The sequence below is a fragment of the Siphateles boraxobius genome, unplaced genomic scaffold (assembly GCF_051911475.1).
Source record: "Siphateles boraxobius isolate OS27281-9 unplaced genomic scaffold, OSU_SipBor_1 5, whole genome shotgun sequence".
NCBI lineage: Eukaryota > Metazoa > Chordata > Actinopteri > Cypriniformes > Leuciscidae > Siphateles > Siphateles boraxobius.
Window position 1 is genome coordinate 30158820 of NW_027509141.1, and position 8444 is coordinate 30167263.

Sequence of the window (8444 nt, forward strand, 5' to 3'; positions counted from 1 at the left end):
ATAATGTTTTGGTATTTTTACCAAAACATTTGCTTATTGGTACCCTATAATTTAAACATAGTATTTTGAAAAAAAAGCCTTAGTCATGATTTTTGAAGGTGATATGTGCATTAGTTCACAAAAAGATTGGCATAATTTGCATCTTTAGCAACAGTTGGTCAGGATGATAAACAGAAACAGCAGTTGATTGGCTGCTTCAGAGAGAGAGAGAGAGCACCAGTGTTTATTAATGTGCTGGATAAAGAGAAGCCGTGTCTAATCTTTCTGTGATGCTTTCTAAGCTATAATCTTGTAGACAGAAAAGCTGTTACTGGATTTTGTGTCTCTTTTAAACATAATAATTTTTTTTGGCCTCTGGTTTTGCCCTTTAGTCTGAATTCATCACCATGACAGGTGTTGTTGTCATGGATACCCATGGATGTACAAAGGTACGTCTGAAGTTCTGTGTAAGAGAAAAGCACGATTCCCTGATTAACATTCAGAGTTACATAAAGATGGTATAATAACCATCAGGCCTGTGGCTGATCAAACATGAATCTATGATTTGAGATAAACAGATTCATAACACTGTTTATCTTCAGGTCATCACTGCGTTAGAAAAGTATTGAGAGAGACAATCATTTATCTAGTGGAATTATAGACCAAAGTTAAGTGATAACATTCGTCTTGTCAGTGATGGGCAAGCACAGATGCATAAGTGCATGCACAAAACTCACTTTTAGGATTTCTTGGTATGTCAGTCTTTGTCAAGTTTGTCTTTTGCCTTCTGAGATTTTAATTAATTAAGCAACTGTATTCTGGGACGTGCGCAGTGAGCTCCCGCAGATGAGTTTTACACATCACATGACAGTGAAAAGAATGCTTGTGGTACAGAATATAGATATAACTCAAGATCTCTTCATGAGTGTTTTTCTAGTCAACTCTAGTGGTGTAAAATATATTGACCTGACAATGACTTCAATGAGATTCATCAAGTGTTTGTAAGAATACCCAATGTATTATATATTCATTTCATATTCAAAATATGTATAATAACAATACATGTGTAATTTGTCCCTCCAGTTTTTTTCCAAATATGTGTTTTCAACATATTTTTGAAAACAATTACGAATCATATCAAAATATTCAAATACAATTCGACCAGAAGAACTGAACATGATTCATTACATAATTTCATAAAGAATCATAATCAAACTGAGTCATTGTCAAAAGCAAATATCTACCCCTCATGTCGCCAAGAACACAGTATATGAGCATACGCAAAGATAAATAGATAGATAGATAGATAGATAGATAGATAGATAGATAGATAGATAGATAGATAGATAGATAGATAGATAGATAGATAGATAGTTAGATAGATAGATAGATAGACAGATAGATTAAACAATCTATCTATCTATTGATGGATTGATACTTAATAGACCGTGAGATAAACTCTAAATACTTTTTTTTCTAGAAATTTTGACACTTTTCTCAGAATAGTCAGATATAAACTTGGAACTGTGAGGGGGAAAAGTTATAACTGTGAGATAAAAAGTCGCAATTACCTCTTTTTTTCTCATGGCTGAAACAAGATTCCAAATTACGCAGATTTGTGTGTGTGAACTCATGAATATTGTCTATATTATTATTATTATTATTATTTCCATATCTCGAATTCAATCTACAGATCTAGTTCTAAATCACTCATTTATCTTTTTATTGAAAAAGGCCAAATGTTTCCACACAGAATGCTGTGATTGTGAATATCTGAAAGGTATTTACTTTTGACATTTCAGATTACCCATGAGAGGTGTAAAAATGCAACTCTAAAGACATGAATAGACGTGTTTAATACCCCACTCATAGAGGGCTGTGAGGCTTTGAGCAGGACAGGAGATCAATGAACTGTGAATGGCTCAGGTCTCAATGACACGGAGAAGTCTATATTCATTGAAAGAGATGCTGAGTTCTCTGCGAATAGTTTGTTCTTCATTCACAGTGCACTTCCAATAACACACTTACTCAGACGAACAGATGGCCAGAGACACATACACACCAGACAAATCTATCTATCTATCTATCTATCTATCTATCTATCTATCTATCTATCTATCTATCTATCTATCTATCTATCTATCTATCTATCTATCTATCTGTCTATCTATCTATCTATCTATCCATCTGTCCGTCTGTCTGTCTGTCTATCCTTCTGTCTGTCTGTCTGTCTGTCTATCCTTCTGCCTGTCGTTTTATCTGTCTATCATTCTATCTGTCTATTGTTCCATCTAACATTCTATTGTTCTATCAACTAATTTAAAAAAAATGTATTCCATTCATGGTAGAAACAAGCTTCAATAGATCGCCTTTGTGAACCATTGACATTTTTAAAGGTTTCAAAATTAACTATTGTTAGGTGGTTAGAAAGTCTCTGACATTTTGGTCTATAGAGGATCCTCCAGTGCAATTTTTTAGCTTTAGCAAAAATCATAAGTATGATAGCCACATGATCATTCATTTTTATGGCATAAACATTTCAGGATGAGTAATCCCAAACTATGAGCAATAGTAAAGCTTGATTTAGTAAGCACCACTAACAATGCATGAAATCTCAAAAATGTTATTATTAAGGCAAAGGAGATTAGAATGTTTTCTGTACAAATTCTATCAAGAAATGTTTGTGATCTGATTAAATGCATGAGATTATCACCAGGTTAAACTCTTTAGAGTCCGGTCTGATTTGCTTTGAATGGCAATCCATTATTTGACAATGAGATAGAGGAAGGGGTGGCGGGGGAGTTGAGTGTTGGCAGAGTGACGGAGAGAGAGAGAGAGTGAGCAAGCGAATGAGAGAGAGAGAGCTAGTGCTGCCAGTGTCCGCACACCACACACAATCCCACCTCTCTGTCTCTCTCCTCTCTGCCACTTTATCTTCAGCAAGGGCTTCCCACTGGGATAATATTCTCTATCTGTCTTTCACGCACATTAATCAGTCATTCTCTCGCTCTCTCTTTTCTCTTCCTCATTATTTGACACTTTTTCTCCATCCTCCTTTCTGTCATCTTCCTCCTTCACCTCCCTGTCCTCCTCCTTTATCACTTCTGTTCTGCAGCTCACATCATCTCACCGGCTGGAGAACTCACAGGACGCTGGAGGACAGGTAAGGCTCTGTGTGTGTCTGAGAAGTAAAAGATACTGTGCGTATTTAGATGTTTGACACTTTGATTGATGATAATTTACAATCTTTTCAGTGAGACTTTGTTTTACTGTATATTTCTAATTTTACTGCTCAAAGGCTGATCTTTTATAGCTTGAGTTATGGTTATCATGGTTCAGGTATCAACTTGTTTTAAGATGCTTTATGAAAAATTTAAACCGCCACAAATGAGAAAAGTATTGTCATGCATTGTTGTAAGAGTTATGAAATGAATGTAGGCTGCATAGCTCTAATAAGTTGCTCTTGGTAGATTTTGATGAAAAATGTTTGAGTTCATATTGAGATCTCTGACATTGGTGGCAGAGATTGGTATCATGGGAAATCTGAGGACATTGTTGAAATCTCTTCTGAAACTCTAGAGTAGACTCATTAATGTGGTCTCACAGTACATTGAAAGGTGATGCATGTAATTGTCCTAATTTTCCAAATTTCCTAATTTTATTATAATATAAAAATGATCTAAAATAGGATGTTAAAATATTGTTTCTTGTTCACATTAATGTAAAGAGTAGGAATCTTTCTTGTAAACACTGTGATTCTGTGGTGCTTTTCAAAACAATAAGCTGTTAAAATGTCTAGAGTGGCCGATATCACAACATTGAGTCAACCAATGGTGTATGTTTGGGGGCGGGACTAAATGTGACCAGTCACGGAAACTAGGGACACAAGTTTTAAACATTTAATGTTTGAGTGATCTGGCAAATGGAATAGAGTTCATAGAATGTTGTTTGAAAACAGTCCTTATTTTGGTATCACTTTACAATAAGGTCCCATTAGTTAACATTAGTAAGTGCATTAACTAACATCAATTAATAAGCAATGCTTTTGTTACCGTTTTTAATAATCTTTGGTAATAAAAATACAACTGTTCATGGCTCAGATTATGAAAGTCCCATTTGCTCTCAGTGCTGTCTAGGAGAAATAATTGAAAATTAAAGAGATCTCTTTTGTGCTTTAAATAGCCATGAACTATTCCAGTCGTAGGTTGTTTTAGACAGTCGTTTCTATCAAGCTCATCAGGCAGTCAATAGACTAATTTAGCCGATAAAGCCTCCCTCCTTTGAGAACAAAGAAGAAAGTGACAAAAACAGCGGGCAGAGATAAACAGATGTTTCTCTTCATGTCTGAAGAGATTTATGGGAATATCCGTGGGCAATGTGACCCTTAATTGCAATTCGCCCATGTCTCTTCATGTTATTTAAGTGTTAAACAAAAGTTAAAAGCAGGTGTTTTGGTTACAAGAGTTGGTGTGTCTCCATGACTTCATCCTGAATTGAAAAGAGAACTCAACTGAGCATGAGACATATGGCTGCTGTCTTTTCCTGTCCCACTTTTAATTGAATTTTCCACTAAGGTTGAGGCAGTTAAAGGCTTACCTGTGGTCTTCACAGATGGGCTGCTAATGGCTCTAATTTTCAGTTTCACCTCTCTCAAACTATCTATCTATCCATCCATCCATCTATCTATCTATCTGTCTGTCTGTCGGTCTATTTATCTATCTATCTTTCTGTCTGTCTGTCTGTCTGTCTGTCTGTCTGTCTGTTTTATCTGTCTGACTTTCCTTCTATCACCTTCTATCAACTTCTCAACTTTTTACATTTTGTTAATTTTTTCTCCTGTGTCCTTTTTTTCATGTCTCCTTTTGTGCTCCATTCTTCCTTTGTCACTTCCCTTTAGTTTCAAACCGTCTGGAATCTTGCTGTCACTTTGACAGATCTATGTTGTGATGGATGTGCATGTGTGTGTGTCCATATACAGACATGAAATATTTGTACGTCCATTTCATGGCTCAGAGGGTCATGAATTTGGAATGGGCCCATCGGTGCTTTGTTCAGATCCATTGTGAGAGAACAGTGCAGTGTGCATTTGTGACGTGAACATGTGATTCCTGTGTTACAAGTGCACATTAGTGACAGAAGATTGAATGAGTGTGCTGTGGACTGGAGTGTGTTGTGAGTGTTGTGAGAGTTAAAGCCCATTGCATGATTCATAATTAATGCTATTGTTTTCATAATTTATATGGATGGATACAGTAGTCAGGGGCACTTAGTAATCAAAGTTTTTCTTGGGATATTATGTTAATTGCATTTAAAAAAGGTATGCACAGTACCTAATATATGCACACTGGTCTTTTGAAAGCTTAAAAGTGCATTGATTTCAGATTAAGCATTTAATGCTGTATTTGTCCAGAAATGGTTTCAACTGTGCTGTTAAATGTCGAATGTGTTGCCATGTTGTGAACACCTCTGGCTCCTCGCTTGGGTTGTTCCATTCAATAATTAAGGGATGTAATTATAATTAAGGTTATATTTCAGAGACTTTTCCAAACATAATTTCTCCTCTGGGAAAAGCATTGATTTAATCTGGGACGAAGAGTCATGTGAAGTTTTGTAAATTCCTCTTTGAAATGGGTGTATGAGAGAGACTAAAGTGTCTGTGCACGCATGTTTGTGAGAGCGAGCACGACTGTGTGTTGTTTCCTCTCCGCGGAAATCAATCCAAACATGGAGTGCCGGAGCACTCATTGCTATTCACACGCGTGTCTGTCTGTATCATATCTTTAAATCTGCTAATTAACCTCATTACGACGCTCTGCCTGCAGGGGATCCAGTGTAAACCGAAGCATACGCTCATACACAGATAGATTTGACATAAAACTCCCCAAACTCAATGGAGACTGCTTCTCCAGTTTAATTATAAAAAGCCCATGACTGAATAATTAATGCTGTGGGGTCGTCCTCAGCATCTCACTAAGCAGAGGCCAAGTGGTCATTGTGGTGCAGCTAGACATGCTCTAAATAATCCAAACAGGCACAGACCTCTGTAAACTGCGCCTGCCAAAAACATGAACCATGCAACTAGGATTATACCCTTCACAACACAAAACACACAATACAAGGCTTCTGTATGGGTTTACACAGACCCCGAATGTGGAACATTACCAAAACATCAGAATTCCAGCTCTAAAATCATAAAATCTGGTATAGTAAACCTGTTATATTTTGCAGAGCAAGTTATGGTGGTCTTCTAGCTTTGGCAGCTTTGTACGCAGTCATATTAATGGCTGAAAATTGCATTTAATCGAAAACAGGCTTGACTGATTCTATAGAATTAACAACAGGCACTTAGACTATCAAAGTCATTTTCATTTCATTTTCATTTTATTCATTTAGCTGACGCTTTTATCCAAAGCGACTTACAGTTGCTATATATGTCAGAGGTCGCACGCCTCTGGAGCAACTAGGGGTTAAGTGTCTTGCTCAGGGACACATTGGTGTCTCACAGTGGATTCGAACCCGGGTCTCTCACACCAAAGTCATGTGTCTTATCCACTGCGCCATCACCATCCCAAAGTCAGTCTGCAGATAAATAAAAATGTCATATATGGATAAAGACTCTAAGGGTGTGTTCACACAATTGGCTGGTTTGGTTCGATTAAAGCAAACTCTGGTGCAAATACTCTGTTAGTGTGGTTAATTTGACTAAGTGTGAACACTGCCATCCGAACCCTGGTGCACACCAAACAAGAGGACCGAGACCGCTGAAAATGTGGGTCTTGGTCTTCTTCCAAGTGAAATCTTGTGCGGCTCAACAGAAATATGAACGCAACAAGGACCTAAGACATCTAAACGAACCAAAAACAGAAAGTGAACGTCACCAGATGCTAAAAAAGACAGAATGCTGAAGCATACCTGTTTTTTCTCATCATATGAGTTATGTTGCTCAGTACAGGCGTCAGAAATGCCGTATCCTTGCAGCAGATCTTTGTTTGTGTTTATGACGGAGGTAGGCTAATCCTACTGCTGTTTGACTCCTTTACACATTTTATAAACTCTTTACAAGCTCTCAGCTGGTCAAAATGCCATCATACGTACACACATGTAATGAGCACATTTAGCCCAGCACACAGCATTGGTCTGGATGTTCGGTAAGTTTCTTCGCAAAATTTTTGTATCTTTTTTTTATTTTTTTATCTTTCAGTATGGTCTTAAAAATGTCAATGTGAACGCTAAGCGAACAAGGACTAAATGTATTAGGGTCTGTTCCAACTTGTACTGTAGTTCGGTTCGCTTGGTTCATTTAATCCGGACCAAAAAAAAAACATTTAGTCCTTGTCCGCTTAGCGCTTAGATTGCCCTTTTTACCACTGAACCTAAAGATACTGAGCCTAAAGGCATAGTGATACGTTCACAACCCGATTGGTCGGCTTTTATGACGTATTGCCTATTTTGAGACAGAACTTGCCGAACATCCAAAACAATGCTTTGTGCTGTCTAAACTAGCCCGCTGTATGTGCGTTGCCTGCATATTATGGTATTTTGACCAGCTGAGAACTTATGAAGAGCTTATACAATGTGTGAAGGAGTCAAAACAGCTGCAGGAATCCCTCTGTCACACACACAAACAAAGATCTCTCACACACACAAACGAAGATGCGGTTCTGATCAAACTATGATGGGTGATATCATAACTATGTAGAGAAAAAAAACGGTATGCTTGAGCATTCTGTCATTTTTAGTGTTTTATCTTCCTGTTTTTGGTTCGTTTACATATCTTTGGTCTGTGTTGAGTTAATATTTAATTCGAACTGCACCAGAGTTTATTTGGAAGGGGACCGAGCAGATCTTTTCAGCGGTCTCAGTCCTCTAGTTTGGTGTGCACCAGGGTTCGGTTGGCAGCGTTCACACTTATTCAAATGAACTGCTCTTACAAAGCAATCGCACCGGGGTTTGTTTTAATCGAACCAAACATGGCGAGTGTGAACACCCTTAGAGTCTTTTTTTTTTGTTCGTCTGGACCAAAAAGATCCAAGAGAACCAAACTACAAGTGTGCTTTCAAACTTCGATTTATTGGTCCGTACCAACGTTCGATTGCTCCCCCTTCCCTTCCCCCTCTATTCTCTGTTCAAATTATTTTGTACACTTTATTTATTCTAGTTCCCAAAGCGTCAGCACATAATGGCATTTTAGTCTCTCTGCCACAAATGTACTACAAATTTTCTGCTGAAGGCAAGTAGAAATGAGATATACATTTTGCTTGTAGTGTGTCAGTCACACTTGTCCGGAAAGGGAGTAAGACATTTTTCAAATCATTCAGCATCAATAGTGGTTCACTTTCACGATTTAGTACGATTGCGTTCATATCAGCAGTGAACCATATGGCAGTTCACATGAACGGTTCGGTTCGCGGGTGCGCACCAGAGTTCGGAAACATCATCCAAACAAACTCTTGACTTCAATCAAA